Source organism: Cinclus cinclus, chromosome 1 (assembly GCF_963662255.1).
Source record: "Cinclus cinclus chromosome 1, bCinCin1.1, whole genome shotgun sequence".
NCBI lineage: Eukaryota > Metazoa > Chordata > Aves > Passeriformes > Cinclidae > Cinclus > Cinclus cinclus.
The window spans coordinates 81,813,264-81,829,918 of record NC_085046.1 but is presented as its reverse complement, the minus strand read 5'-3'; the positions used below and the strand labels follow the sequence as shown (position 1 = coordinate 81,829,918).

Sequence of the window (16,655 nt, the reverse complement as noted above, 5' to 3'; positions counted from 1 at the left end):
TGTGAAAACTTAAATTGCTTGAAAAAATATGTGATGCAGCTGTACTGTGGTAGGTGCCCTACTTCTCTGGTTTGTAAAGCATGTAGTTCCTGTCCTCACCTCATTAAAGCCTTGCTTCCAAGACCAAGGATTTTTTCCAAATAGCAAAATGTTATCTTTGACATTGTTCCTTTGAATACACTCAAGTCAACTGGGTTAAAATTCTGCTGTGGAGACATTGCCCTCTACAAGTCTGCTGTCGTTTTGTCCTTCATCTGTAATTCTCAGACATTTACAGCCTCACCCTCACTGGTCCCAATGATTGAACAAAACTGACTGGCTCCAGACTCCATGACAATTTGGGGACCCGTCTGTGTTTGCAGTTTTGTTTTGGATTGTAACTCAACTCTGATGATCTACCACATGACATACTGCAGATTAATAATTTGTAAAAATCCAAATATTAGTAGTTGTTTTCCTTACTTTTACAGATCTGTTAAACGGTGAATTATTACAGTTTTAGTTACAGTACTGTGACAATCCCAGCTGACATTGATAGAAATCTGTATTTTTCAAGAAAAACACAAGATTTCATTCTCAAAAGCAAAGACATGGGTTTGGTATTTTAGTATAGTTATGCCATGCTGAGGAAATGGAATTATTTTAACTTTTGCATCAAAATCATACTGAAGCTTTAAAGTGAAGACATTTTCATAAACATACCAAAAGAACAGGAAAGACAGACATTGTGCTATTTATTGTGAATAGCAATAAGAACAAAGCAAATAATAGTTTCTACTTACCTTTTAAGATACTTATGACTTACTTTGAAAAACACTGTGCCTCAAAATGATTTTACAAATGTCCTGCCTTGTAATTTGTTGTTTAGGAAAAGACATTTTATTTCCAGTTATCACTGCAGAAATATGTTCTATGGAATATTGAAATTGAAGTCTGGTAAACAAAATAAGTTCCAAGATGTAATTCTCTGTAGAAACTTTAAATTATGAGCAAGGTAGTTTTGCTTTTCCTTTGCTGATTTGGATTAGTTAAGTGGTGTTTTGTGGAGATTGTGAAGTTGTGCTGCATGTTAAGCAAGAACTGTGGTCATTTGCAGTAAATATAGTATTTAAGCAATTCAGTGATACAGTTATTGATATTTGTAGTAGAAAAGATAATGGAGAATATTACTATTCAGTTTTTTGTTAACCTATGGTTTTTATTGTAGGCATCGATACACTGGTAAAGGAGTATTAATGTTTACCACTCCTCTAAAATTGTTTTGGGTTCAAGTTCCTGTTTGAAAAAATTATTTCTTTTTCTTGCCATTATTTATTTATTTATGTATTTATTTATTTATTTATTTATTTATTTATTTATTTATTTATCTTAGACCATTGACATTTGGTATATCGAAAACAATACTTTCAGAAGATGTTGTATTTTAAGACACATCACATCTACAGAATCAAAAGAAATAAATTACGGTTTGTGAGGCAAAATTATTGTCTTTCATCTCCTCTGTAACTTCCTGTTTCATTCAGAAAGAGTAGCAGTCTTTCCACAGTTTGTAAGCCTGTTAAGAATGTTTGGTTTCTGTGTTGTTAGTAGTTTTCTATTCTGTTTTTGTAAAATGTGCTAAGTGTTCTGAATAGCTTGGCAGTTATTGGAGTGCACTGCATTCTTGCGAATTTGTGGTAAGGACTAAACTATGCACCCTGATTACATTTCAATTGCCCTCTGTATGTTTTTAGATTACTATTGTTTACACTTTGGAGTGTAAGCAAAAAATGTTTGTTTTGTGCTCTTTGCTTTTGAAAATCTTGACCACAAATACGGGCTTAGACTAGAGATGCTGATTGCACTAAAAAGAGAAATAACATTTGATAATGATATACCTTAAGTTCATATAGGATATTGTAGTGTATATATCTTGTATATGTAGCAAGCATCCTTCTGTAGAGAATACCTGCATCTCCTTTATAATTACTTCCTATGTTTGAGACTTCCATTGTATCTTCTCTGAGTTTTCTCTTGGCTGAACAGCCATTCTTTCAGACTTTCTTATGTCAGGTTCTCCTGCCTTAATGATGCCTTCGATAGGCCTTTGCTGGACCTTCTTCAATTTTTCAGCATATTTCAGCATTTTAAAAGTTAAACATACCTTCAGTCTGTGAGAAGAGAAAAATTGATATTCCAAAGCATCTGCTCATTTTAAAATTTGGCAGAGCCTATCTGACTGGTTTTGTCATTTCTTTGTTATCCTCCTTTTTTGAGATAAGATTTTACGTCAAAAAAGTAGCTTCTTTAAAGATGCAAAGCTTAGGATGCTCTTGATCCAGGGTCTGTTGCAATTAGAGATACTGAGATAAAGTCTCCTGCTGGGATAAAGAATCCTTCAACAGACTCTCTGCTGATTACATGAAGTAGACTCTGTTTGACCTATATGTCTTTCGGGGAGAGAGAATACACTTTGGTTTAAAAATCAGGAATTATGGAGATTCCACAAGCCTTCATATTTTTTTCCATGGCTGTTGAGCATCAGTGTTAGAATTCTCTTCATTTTTTTATTAAGAATTTGTCTAGCCTTGTCATCCAGCTTCTGGATTTCATTATTGTGGCCGGTAGGCTGACAGACCCAACAGGATCCAATTTCTGTTCCTCTCATGAGAGTGCTTCTAGACTATCATGAATTTGCCTCATAACCTATTTGTCAGTAAAATAAATGAGTTGCCTGCTTTTACACTAGCTAAGCCTTTCATCACTTTCACAGTTGTTCTTTGAGTCCTCGCTTGGGCTTCATCAACATCTTTCTTGCAACGTCGGCATTTGCCTTAGAGGAGCGTGCCAGGAGCAGCTGCAGCCGTGCCAAACACTAACAGGGGCCAGGTCTACAAAGGGCTCAGTGTGCTGCCGTGCCCAGCACAGAGACACAGCCTCTACAGTGAAACATCTGGCTCAGCTCAGCATGGAGACACAGCCTCTACAGTGAAACACCCGGCTCAGCCTCCCCGTGCGCTCCTGTGGGCAACTTAATGCACAGCTGAGGCATTTCTGATGGGAAAGGGGGAAAAAGGGTCCTGTGTTCCAGCCTCAGTTTATAAAAAAAATAACTGTGTATGTATGTATATTACGTTTTTTCTGTTGAAAATTTTAATCCTAACCTTTATGAGGTGCAGTGTTTAGAATCTGGGACTCTGCCCCCTCTCTCCAGGTGATAATCCTACTGCCAAGCAGAGGATGTTGTTCTGTCTGCTCCAGGACTGCTCGAAGACTCTAATTCTGATGTGAAGGCATTTGGCCCAGAAGACTTTCACAACTTTTACATCCCTTTCAGTTATTCCTGGAATGGAAAGTATTTAACCACCATCTCTTGCTATAAACACATAACCTGTTTTTCCCCAACCAGAACAGATTCTAATCAAATACCTGTGTTTTTTTTATTCTATTATCAACTAGTCAACCAGTCTGATCTGATAATGTCTTGATACTATCATTAGAGGTAATTTTGTTCTTAATCTGTTAAAAAAAAGACATAAGGAAAATAATTAAACATCCTATAAGCTTCCATTTTTCTTTCCCCCTATGATTTATATGAGAAGTCTGATTTTTTTTTTATTTTAGTCTTTTAGTTTTACTTTCTCAGCAAGCAATATTGTTGCTCTTGCAATCATTGTTCATGAGCTGTGTGTTTTCCAAACCTTGGCTAAAACTCTACAAACTCCCCTGTTAAATTTTTTTTTAAAGTAGTGTTCTTTACCTTAGAGGGTTTTTTGTTGGCTTCTTGCAGCTCTGTAAAAAGGATCGCTTCTAAAGGCACAAAATTATAGTTAGGCAGGATGCATGTGTGCCTACATACAACTTTGTATTGGCTTTGGACTCTGTCCAGGAATGCATACACCAAAAGGAAATAATTAGTAACAACTTCTGTGAAAGTGTTTGTTTGTGTGATCTCATAGTCTGGATAATTCTTAAGTTAATAGATAATTCTATTGTGGTGGGACAAAAACAAATGCCAAATGAAAAAATTATTTTCAGGAATGTTTGAATTGGGAAATTCCAAGGCTTGATTCACAAGATCTTGTGCATTTGCCATCAGCTAAGCTGAGGTCTCCTATTACAAAATTAAAAATTTATTGACTATGGCCTATTCAGGAAAAAAAATAAACCAAACAACAGTGAATTGGAAAAGAGAATTGGTTTTATTTAAAAAAAAAATACCAATTTCTTCATCACTACACATCTTGAGGAAAATTACACCAAAAGCTCATAATCAGAAGTGTAGCAGGATTTTCAAAGATGGACAGTTTTGGTTTTCATCTATAATATATATTTAGACATTCTAATCCACATGCAACACATCATGCAAAAGGCTTTTGGTTAGAACACTGATTTAAACTCACCTGTTAACTTAGGAACTTTAGAAGGTGATGATATTTACAGGAACTGCTTTGTGTAATAGAGTGGCACAGCAGAAAAATAAAAATAAAAATAAAAAGCACCAGTATTCACTGGCTTATAAAAGAAGAAAATGTACCGCTCTAGGGTTCAGAAATAGAGTAGAAATTGGTTTATGCTGCTATCACACAGTGCAAGAAAAAAAATCATGTTTATTAAAAAAGTCTGGGAAAAAATGCCTATGTCTTTAAGTACATCCAGTGCTGTACAACCCCTGAGGCAGTAAAGCTGCACAGTGAAAGTTTAAAGCACATAGGAACTTCATTGAGTCTGAATGTCAAAAAGCAGTTACTGGGGGCTGGATTTATCCTTTTTCCTTGAATACCTTTGATTTTGAAGGAGACAGGGAAGGGTTATTTGTGAAGGTAATGCAGCTTAAACAACTTCTGCTTTCTGCTGCTTACTTTCACGAAGTGAATCGCTGTTTTTTCTGCTGCAGGTGTGGAGGGCAGTGACTGCTGTGGAAGGAGGGAGGCTCTCTGTACTCCTTGTAGCAGCAGCTGCCACTGTCCTGTGCCTTGTGCCTTTTCCTCTTTGTTCTCCCCACCCCAGCAGCAGTTTGGCTCAGCACATTGTGCAGCAGCTGGTAGCCACTTTGAAGGAGGAAGGCTCTGTCCTGCATTGCACAATGCAGCAGGCATATTTTTTTTATTATTGCACATTTTTTTTACTCTTGATTTTATGCTTTATCTAGGCAGATACTGAAATGCCATCTGCTGTGGATTTTTAACTAATTTTCACAATCAGCAGATGTACTTTTTGTTTCACTCATTCTTTAAGGCAATCTGTACAGTTTGGATGTGCTTACAAAGAGGCCACTTGCCTACAAGAGTATAGATATGTAGGAGAATGTATAATTGCCTTTCAGAATGTTTATACATAAATATGGTGAATATGAACATCTTCCAAAAAGTCCCCGAGGCTGTAAAGGGAAGATGTGTAATACTTTAGTGTGATGGAAGATTCAACGAAGTCCTAGAATTGTATTGAGAAATGAAATCATGTATGCAGGTGGCCATGTGGGTTTTCAAAAGCACCATTTACCATCAGTCCAAAATCAGTATCTAAGAAATGCATAGAAATACTCCTGCTGAGATGTGTAGGAAAGCATCAAAGTACAGAAGATATGTAATACATGCCTCCTTTTTTTTTAAAGTTGTGGAAATATCTCCATGAGTTATCAAATAACTCCAGTTAGCATTGATTCTTACACTTTACTGAAAGGATTAGATTCACATTTGTGTTAACTTCGTTAAAGTTAATATTTTTATCAGCAGCAAATATTTGTTTATCACTTTCATACTACTTTAGCTCACATTACTTATTCTGCAAATGACAATTCCTTTTAGCAATTTTAATTTTCCGGAATATTAATTATTTTGTTGAACAAGCCCCCAGTCCTTCAGTATGTCCATGAAATTATAGAATGTTAATGTCAGAAGCTCAATCTTGAGGCTAAACTGTCACCAATATAGCATACCTCTTGCAAGGGAGTTGTGTTCCAGATCCTTTTAAGGATGATGTAACATAAATAACTTACCAGGAAAAGGTTAAACCCATAAATTCAGAATTTTGCAATACTGCCTGTCCAGATAATTTTTCTTGGGTGAAAAATCTTAGTTACTTCATCTGAGTTAGTTTTGCTGATTTCCTTCCGCTTTCACAGATGTTGGCCAGCCTTTTCAGTTATATGGTATTTTTACAGTTTGGTATTTTTTGTCAAATTTATTGTGGATTAGTTCTTTTCCAATTGCAGCTGGAACATTAAATTCTGTGAATGATATTCACTCTAGGCATGACATTCTGTCATTTCATGTACTCAAAGAATTACCGTCTATCTCTACATGTTATTTGTAAGAATTTGGTAGAAGAAAAATGTCTTTCACTATCAGTCTCTGAACACATTTCCCCATTCTGTCAGCCACTTTTAATGCAACATAAAATAAGAATCAGGAGCACAAACACCTGTTGTTGTGTAGAGAAGATTTTGGTGAGTTGGAATCCACCGTGCAGTGGTTCAAGACCCCATGTCTTTGTAGATGCCTGCAATAGGATGTGATCTTTCTATTTGTTGTCTAAGCCCCTGCCACCCACCAGTATTACACCACTACACCAGTACTGGTGAAGTAGAAGTCATTCTTCTTACAATCATCTTACAAAATTTGCTTTCCTGTGCACTCATGGAAGTGTGTTCTTATGCAGTTTCCTGGATAGTCCTTTGTTTCCCTCAGCACACTTCTGCCATGTGTTTCAGTAAAATGCTGGCTGCAGAACTGCCTGTACTGTAGCCTCCAAGGACCCATCTTGTAGGTCCTGTGATGGAATCAGTTAATGCTCCCAAATAAGCATATGGAGGCCAGGAACAAAGGACATAAACTTCTGCCGCATGTTTTTGTTTTTTTTTTTCTTTCTTAGCAGCTACAGTTATTCTGTTTGTAAAAGGGAACTGTTCTCTGGCCCTGTAGCTGGTAGCACAGCACAGCTCCTGTTTACCTGCCTAAATTCCCTCCTCTTTTCCCTTCCCCAAAAACGGCGGTCAGGTGTCAACTTCTTCCAAAAGATTCCTGACATATTCTGTCCTCCAAGATATTTCAAGGCTATGGGAATATACTTCTTTGCTCAGATCAAAATGGTGCTGGTGATCAAGGTAACAGCTATACAGAAGCAATGATCATGGAACTCAAAACTGCCTTCCACTCTGGTTTACCAGCACAAAGACAAAGCTGGAGGACATCATCTGCAAACCTTGAAGTAAATCTGGATCTGGTGCTAGGTGATATGGTTGGATTAGGGGTTACAGTGGAAGTGCTGGGTGTATGGTTGGACTGGATGATCATGATCTCTTCCAGCCCTGATTAATCTGATTCTTTGCATCCATGAATTCATAATTCTTCACAGGGATTGCACCTTTTGCACCTTTGGAAATTGCACTGCATATTCTTTTCTCTCTCAAGCTATATGTGTTCCTACATACCCAGTGAATGACATCATTATTTGTTACCTGTGGGCCTGAGAAGAAATCGTGTCCCTACTGTGCCTCTCTCTAGTTATGTGTAATAAATTATGTTTATCTGTCATCAGTTTAGAACTGGTTCTGGGTGTACTAAAGACTGTATGATGCATATTTGTTGCAAAGGTCGCCTGCCTGGACTCTGCTAGATCCTACCTGTTTCTGAGTCGGGCATTCTTAGTTCCATCTTTGATTGGAGAAATCTGCAAACAACGAAGGCTGCGGTTTATCAGACATAAAGTTATGTTCATGATTCTGTTTGCAGTTTTATTTTCTTTTTTCCCTTGAGGATGTATTTTCCCACAGGTGTATGGCAGTCTTTCAGCTCAGAAGCCACAAGAACACAGGTCTGAAGTAATCAAGCTGTCTCTGCCCCAGGCTAGCTCAGGTCCACAGGCTTTGGGAGTTCAGGCTGTGTGAAAGAACTGAAGCTGCTCTGGAAATACAAAGCTGTGCAGAGATCTGTATGCATCTGAACCTTAGGCCAGCTTCCATGTCTTTGGATATATAATAGCATGGTTAGTCCTAAGCCCTTTAGACTTCTAACAAAATATTAAGATTTGCCAGTGTTGAAATAGAACACATCTGCAGAAGATTCAAATGCTTATGGGTGCCCAGAACTAAGGCTGATAGTCCATCATTGACTTAAGCCTCAGCAGGACAGGAAACAAACACCTGAGCAGAATCACCCTAAAGGATTCCAACAGATGTTTTGTTCTCAATGCTGAAGAAGGGAGCTGGTGCCCTCCACACCCTTATCAATTCTTATCAATCAGACCCAGAGAAATTTTTCTCTCTCCTAAGCAAGAATAGTTGGTTTCATTGATCCTGTAAGTAGGAAGACTTTCATGCATGCAAAATACTAGCTATTCAAGATCCCAGTGCCTGTCGTTCAAACGCTGTCTGCTGCTGCAGAAGAGGATGAAAAGAGGGACTTGAAAGTGCATTGGGTCAGTTTAAAATGGGAAAATTATTGCAACATTAATGCATGTAAATGAGTAGGTCAGATTCTGAAGCATGAAATCCTGTGTTCTTCAACACGGGCACACTTTTGTGTTTTACAAGCCAAAATTGAGTTTTGCTCCGAAGGGATAAATCAAGTTTTGCTGTGAAGAAATCTGATCATTTAAAATATTTCTAATGGCCACTTGAACAATCTTCTTTGTCTTGAATACTGTCTCACTGTTTATGGTCCTGGATTAGTAGCCTCTCTGTCACAGTAATATTTGTTCAGGTTATCCACTGCAGGTTTCTCTTTCATATTTGTTAGTTTATTTGCTTCACTTTTCTACTAGACGTGTAGAGATGAGATCCTGCTAGAGTTATTTCCAGACAGGAAAGGACTGTGTCCTGATGAGCATTTACTCACATATGTACTTTTAGTAAAACTGTTGGGATTATTCAAGGAGGTTTGCAACAGCTTGTGTGAGAGAGCTTTGCACTCTGAATGCAAATATGAGGTGTGCATTTATCCTGTTTCCTGTAGTATGTAGGTGATGAGATGGAGTTTTATCTTCTGATGGAAGTCGGCTGGGGTTTTGCTGATGGTCTCTGAATGCTGACTGATGCTGAACTTCATGTACACACAGACACACACACTGCTTGGCCTGTGGAATGAGTCATTAAAATTTGGCCTGTGGAAAGAGCAGCCCATAGTGACAAGGAGCAATGCTCCCAGGTGGTCTGCCTGCTCCAGCCAACTCACACAGGCCAATGGGCAGGAGCAGAGAGTTCTCCCTGTGTGGCAGCCAGAGAAGCTGTTGCTGTAGTGACGCTGTCCTCAGGATCTAGCAGGGCAGCAAAGCGGTGCCATTCCAACCCCAGTTCTTTTGCCCTAACAGACTATTTGGATACACTAATTTATCATGTTTAATTTATTTCGTAACATCAAATACAGTCAGGTTGGTTAAGATGCTTAGGGCCTGTCTCGCCCCCCTCCCCCCCCTTTCCTTTCCCCCCCCCCCCTTTCCTCTCCCCCCACCTTCTTTTTTAATAAATAAGCATAGGGTAACAATTCAAGAGTCTTGAAAGTGGAGAAATGGACACAATAAAAAAAGAAAGTACAGCAAAAAGGAGGGGACAGAGAAGAAACATTACATTATCTGTGTGAAAATGGGGACAAAAACATAAATGCTAATAAATAGGAGAAGTAGAATACTGAAAAGTTGGAAGGTAGGTAATGAGGTACCTTTAATAATGTTCTCTATTTGTTCTTAGATTTTGCTTTATTTGATGTTCAGTCATCAACGATGACGCTGTTTTTTTCTGCTATTCAGTTATTTAGACTGTAAATGTTTTCCTTGGATATTTTGAACTTTCTCATCTCAGTTCAGTTTATTGATGCTGCACCAATGATCTCTGAATGCAGAGATGATTCCCATTTTACTCTTATTGGTATTGACTGTGTCACTGCAGAATCTTTTTCACATGGTACACACATAGTCCCTGAAATCATTATCTGGTTATTTTCTCTGAACTACATATTTCAGCTTCTGTTGAGCTGCATTTGCTAAAAATAGTCCTGAGTCAAATCCAGGGGTTTCACACAAGCAGAGCTGGCCTGCCTGGGACAGTGGGGAATCAAGCAGGAGCCTTTTTAAACATGTGTATTCCTTTGTATTCTCCCTGAATCTACATGTGCCATTAGTCCTGGGCTTTGTAACCTTTAAGCTCCTGCAAGGTTAGAACAGACTATACAAATAAAGATCTCACTTTGCAACCCTCTTTTCCTCAGCAGAGTCAGTGTGAAACCCAGCTCTGCATTTGAATTGCGTGGTGCAGGTCTTGAATGAGAGATTGATACTGGTGGGTCTTGAGTGGCAAATTTCTGCCCCTTTCCTTCCTCTGAGAGGAGGAGACCACAGGCAGCATGAAGGAGTGCTGGAGAACCATTCCAGCCCTGCTGGAGCTGCCCCAGCAGTGACTCCAGTCCTTCTGATATGACTACTGGGATAATCATTGCAGTTGCAAACAGCTGGTCCATTCTGGAAAAAATGTGTCTGCACACTGGATTTGGATAGATTGGATATTTTCCTTGTCTCAACCTTCAGCTGATGTCCATTGTCTGTTCTTTCTAAACTCTACTGACTCTTAGATTGGATCAGCTGTTAGGTCAATGTTAACTAAAAGCTAATCTGCAAAAATATGAAAGAGCAGGGAAACAGTAACAAAGGAACCCCAATAACCCAATCAGACCAAATTGGACACTCAACTGACTTAGGATGGGATATTTAGGGGAGGAACCAAAGCAGGAAAAAAGTAGGGATCTTAGTGGTTTGGAGAATGAACAAATATAGGAGAATAGATGAACAAGACAATAAAAGCAGATGACCATGTGTTAACAGGCTGTGGTCAGTACTGTTATCTGGGTTGTTTGTCCTGTCTTCTTCTCAACCTCCATTCCTAACACCTATTCTGTGTGCATGTGCCTATGTGTGTGGGCAGGCCATAGGATGGAAACCTTGTGTCACAGGGTCCAGGTGTTGTCGTGGAGCAGCTGGAGAGAATGGAAAGGTCTAAGTACTCTCTGGTACATAGGGGGGCTGTGGGTACGAGGGGTTTGAGAGCTGGGACAGCTCCACATGCATTTTGTGGGCATGTATCAGCACGTGTGATCGCTGGTCAGGCCACACTGGTGGTGAGTGGGAGATGAGGCCAATGAGCCTGGGCTGGATGCTGGAGAGGTTAGAGGCCGTGTGGCTTGGCTACTGGAGGAAGCAGGGAGTCCAAGCCAGACCAGAGACAGACCTGTTTGTGCAGGTGGACGATGATCCAGAGGCTGGCTATTGAACAGATTGGGTATCTGTGGCCAGTCCCTGGAGGGATATAAAATTTATCAATGTATGTATTCTGTGCTAAAATGCTTTCATCCTGTGTGGTTGGCTGTTGGTATGTGTATAAATGCACTGTATGGATGTGTGCCTCACAACTGGATGGATGAGGGGATGTGGTGTGCAGCAGCTTTGCCTCTGTCAGGCTGCTAGAATCAGCAACCTCCATCATAAACCAGAGCCACATATTTTCAAATAGAATTCCATATGCTCATAATAAACAGCATTATGAATTTTGTCTAGGAAGTGGTTTTCTTGGTGAACTTGATGAAGATTTGACTTTAATTTCTTTACCATGTATGACACAGGGACAGTTTCTCTTCTGGGCATCCCTTCCCTTCATATTCACACGTGGGATGTGGTAAGCCCTGAATTCATAAGCCATGGTCATCATGAGAAAACATTAACCTTTCATATCTCCTGGGAGTTGCAGGCATGTGTACTACTGCATGATGAGGTAGTTGATTTTTCACTATACATTAGCTAGTCAGCATCAGGGTTCCACACAACCACAACAGTATCAGAGTTAAAGAGGGATAAGTGTGGAAATGCTGCTCCATAATTACTGAACTGATATGATACCTGGCAGTGAAGGATTGCTGCAGGCAGTTGCTCTGGGGGTGTGGAGAGAAGGGAAGGATTTTCTGATGCAAACTGCCTAAGCAGACAATGCTGTCCCTAGAGAGACATTGAGCATTCAGGTAGCAGAGCATGTTTTTTTCCTTTTCAGTGTCACTGAAAGAAATATAAGGATACAGAGCAGAGGTGAGCTCAGTGTTAGAGTCAAGCCAGAAAGGTTGTTACAATTTTTTGAGAAATGTCCCCAATTTTCTCAGATGAGCCCAGGTAACTCCCAGGTGAGCTCAGGTGAGTGCCAGGTGACCTCTCTGTCCCCTCCCCCAGCACCAAGGACTCACAAATGTATCTTTTCAAATGCTACAAAATCCCTTAAACCCCCAAATTTTCCTTCCGATTTATTTGAAATTGCACTAAATTCATCAGGTGAGCTCAGGTGAGCCCCAGATGAGTCCAGGTGAGCCCCAGGAAACCCCCAAGTGTCTTTTCTGCCCCTTCTTAGCACCGATGCCACCCTGGAACCCCAAATTTTCCCCTTAAATCTCCATATTTCCCTTCCAAATCCTTCCCAAATTCCCCTAAATTTCTCAGGTGAGCTCAGGTGAGTGTCAGGTGACCTCTCTGTCCCCTCCCACAGCACCAAGGCCACCCTGGAACTCCAAATTTTCCCCTTAAATCCTCAAACTTCCATTTCAAATCTCTCCCAAATTCCCCCAAATTTCTCAGGTGAGTCCAGGTGAGCCCCAGGTGATTTCCCCATTCTGATTCTAGCAACAAGACCATCCTGGATGCCCAAAATTTTTGTTCAAATCCTTCCCACATTTCTCAGATGAGCCCAGGTGACTCCCAGGTGAGCTCCGGTAAGCCCCAGATGACATCTCCGTCCCCTCCCTTATCACTGAGGGCACTCTGAGCCCCAAATTTTTCCCTTAAATGCTCAAAAATCCCCTTTAAAGAAAGATTGAATATAACTTGAGAAAAGGGATTTACAGTAATGAATGCTATTTCCATTCCTGAGATATCTGACACAGTTCCTTATGTTCTTATTAGAAATTTAGCTGTTATTTGGTGTGTAAAAACAGCTCAAGGAAGGTAGTGGTGCTGAGATTCTCAGTCATGCTGGACTTAGTTTGTATTATTTGATATGAATCATAATGGGGTATCTCAGAGAACTGAGGAGCTAAGAGGTAGGGCAAGAGTTGGACTTCAGTGCTTCAAGGTGATGCTCCTATGTGTCTGCATTGCTGTTTTGCAGTTGAGGTGCTTGCAGTTAAATTGGCTTCTTTTGCACTGTGGAAAGAAAAATAAATCTTCCCTTCCTGAAAACTAGGACTATTTGCCATCATGTCGATAGCTCTGAAAGTGGCAGCCTCTGGTTAGCATTGACTATAAACTAGCAAAAATCAGAAGTCTGAAGAACCATCTGTGATCCCTTTCAACTATACCCTTCAGTGATTCTGTGAAGTTTGCCATTTTATTTTAGCTTTCCAAATTCAAAGTTCTCCTTGTAAATTGCTGGAATTTTTCTTCCAAGATTTAAGTCTTCTTTTTATTTCCCTCACTCTTTGGTTTAAAATAGATTTTTGCTTATTTTTTACTTATCCTTTCTTACAAACCTGTTTTTTACTTCTTTTTCTGACCTAGCAGGGCCTCTTAAAAACTTTAATTAATATGGGGTTTTTTCAGTCCTTCAGTATAGGATCATCCTGCTTAACAGCTTCCTGTGACAGAGAGTTCATCAGCTTACCTGTGTTGTAAGAAAAACCATCTCTTGCTTGTTTCAAACCTGTCATCTGTTTGCATCCCCCAAATTCATAAACTGGAAAAGACTGAACGGTTGAGCTCAGTTCACCCTTTCCAGATCACTTATGGTCTTGTAAACCTCTGTCACACCTCCTCTATAATTTCTTTCCCAGGCTGCAAAATTGAAAATTTTTTATCTTTCCTTGTTTAGAAGTCATTCCATACCTTTGATCTTCCTTAGTGCTTTCTCTGATCTGAAAATTTTCTCTTACACAGTATGAAAGCACAGTCTGTAAGACATAAAATCCATTAATACTTCATAACATGCTTGTTTAGTAAGAAAGTAGGTCATTGTAAATTCTGATGACCCTGAATAAAGAGAAAAAAATGACTAGCCTGATGCTCAAGGCAAGCACAAATTAGCTGAAATGTTACTAGTGAAGGAAATGAAAAATCTGTGACCTGACCCATGCAATCTTGAAGGGAAGACTTAGAACATTTTGCTTAACAAAATGCACATGGTTCTGTAATTTGTGAAGGAGGTTCAGAAGAAGGGTTATACATTAATTAGGGTGAAGTAAAAGAAATATGTTTGCTTTTCATGTCAGAAGCTAAAATGTTGAGGTCTGCTTGTAGTAGAAATAATTCTAAAGGAGAAAATAGTGGTTCTGATTATACTGTATTATGCTAAAATCTAAGCAGCTAGGTTTGTTTCTGCAGGGCTGTTGCTTATTGGATTATTATCTTTTTTTTTTAAATTCCAATTTAGGAGTTGTGAAGCCGAATATGAAAAAAAAGTTATGCTTCTCTACCCATATTACTAGGGATGTGGGAAATGAAAAGCTGTACTTAGAAGCAAAGAATCCTTCCTAGACCAGGAGGAAAAATTTGAAATTTATTTTTTCTCTACGTAGCTCTAGTCTTCTTTAAAAAAAAAACATATATTCACCAAAAGAACATATAAATAAAAATGAATGTTAAAAAAAATGCAATGTATCTGAATGATAATGCAGTTGCTGTCTCATTAACTGGATGCCAAAAGAAGGCAGTGTTAATTGTGTAGCTGCTGCTAAGAAAATTTTCAGAATGTATTGTGGATGTTGTGCCTCATCCTGACAAAGTCAGTCCACAAAAGAGCAATAAGTGCTGTCTCAAAGGAGTGTTATACTTCAGGTATTAAAATCTTCCCTTAACAAGCATCCAAGACATAGATCAAAGTAGAACTACAATGTGTATGGGCTTGAAACTCATAACTATTTTCTTGAACTCAGGATTGCAGATCTGTTCCTGTTTTGGAAATGAGTTATTTCCAGTATTTTTCAGGAAAAGTTCACAGTATGTTCTGTGTTATTCAGCATTTTAGCAGTGATAAAATGCTTAGCATTATATCCTGCCTTGCCAATATTAGTGCCTGTATGTGTGTATATATAATATGTAAAATTTTATATATATGTCTTCTGTACATAATAGAAATAAATATATAATTTTTCTCCTACACATTTTTTAATAGCAAATCAAGGTCTCTGGACTATAGTGTTGTGTTTCAGCTGTGGTTAGTGAGGTTTTTTGATTATGTTTGTGTCTAAGTAGCTTCCATTTTAGTTTAGTGAGTCCAGCTGGAATTAAACACATCTGAATACCACAGGACATTTTTATAAGTCTGAACCCAAGTACAGAAGCCTTCTTTCCACAAATTCTTTTTCTTCATCAAGTTCTTGTACTTTGCCATGGTGTCAGCAGTGGGCCATCGAGCTGGACTGCTCATAGCTTAAATCACAGACCATGTGAACACAGTGCTGCCTCTGAGAGGGGCAAAATAGGCTTGGAGAAGAAAGTCGTGTATATACCTCCTGGATAGATTGAGACTGTTGAGGTTCAGTTTTCTTTTGCTCCCATTTACAGTGTTTTAGGGTGGTGGAGAAAGCTGTGGTAAGGAACTGTACTAAACCACAGTGTGCATGGAAAACTAATAATTTATTTTTTAAAAGTTTGTAGGTCTCCTACACTGTTACACTTATATAAGCAAGCTCTTGGAAATAGAGCAGCAAATATGATTAATACTTGGGTGGTTTTGTTTTCCCCTTTCCCTATAGTGTTCTAAAGAATCAAATTCAAAGACATTTAACAGAAGTTAGTTCTCCTCTACTGCTATGAAGTTTGTTGAGCCAGATAAAAAAGAAAATAAATCCAAAGCTATATTCAGTTGCATAACTACTTTAAAATTCCATGTTTTCCAAAGGTAGAGCAGTGATAACAATTTATCAGTGCCAAAGTGCCACGGTACATTGGTTTGGGATTCAGAAGAGCTGATCTGTGTCTTTGGCTTCATCTCTTGAAATCCTGTTGATTTATTTGAAGTCTTCTGAAGTGTCTGAAGTGTCATCTTTATGCTGTATGCCTCCATTAATTCCATTTCCTTATTGGTTAAATGCTGATTTTAGTATGTGGGGTCATACAGTTTGACCTCAAACATCCTATTTATACGTGTTACATTTGTAGCATGAGGACAATTAATGCAAAGGAAAAACTCAGATCTGGAGTGAAAAATAACATCTTGCATTTGGCCATATTCTTGTCTGTTCTGAACAGATCTGATGAATATCATTATATATTTTAGGATCTTTCATATGGTATGTAAAAATCATCTTGCTTTCTTAAAGCTTTAAAAAATTCTGTATAACTTAATGGGTTCCCTTACTGTAATTTTGTTTGTTGTCTCCACCGGCACTGTGGGGAGTTTAATTACTTTGCACCTGAAACATGAAGTGTGTTGTATCTTCAGCATGAGCCTGGAAATCATTGCAACCTTTACTTGTCCAGGGCCAGAAAGTACCTTAGGGTGTAAAGTGTGCTGTTCAAGCAGAAGTAAAGACTGATGTGTAGATTGCAAAGCCAGAAGGAGCTGCAAGAATCATCTGGTGCCACAGTGTTTCTGAGATCAATATTATGTTCCTCACCTGACAATTCTCATCAAGGTTTTTGGCTCTCTCCCCATGCAGTTAGTGTTGATGGTGATTGCCTCTGACAACCTTTGAAAGCAGCACAGAGAGGAGAAAAGC

General features: G+C 38.9%; 1 protein-coding gene across 1 annotated transcript in view; it reads left to right on the top strand.

Annotated features, from left to right (window-relative positions):
- Nucleotides 1-16,655, top strand: part of ADCY2 (adenylate cyclase 2) — a 203,247-nt gene that overhangs the window by 66,888 nt on the left and 119,704 nt on the right. The gene's annotated exons all lie outside the window — the stretch shown is intronic.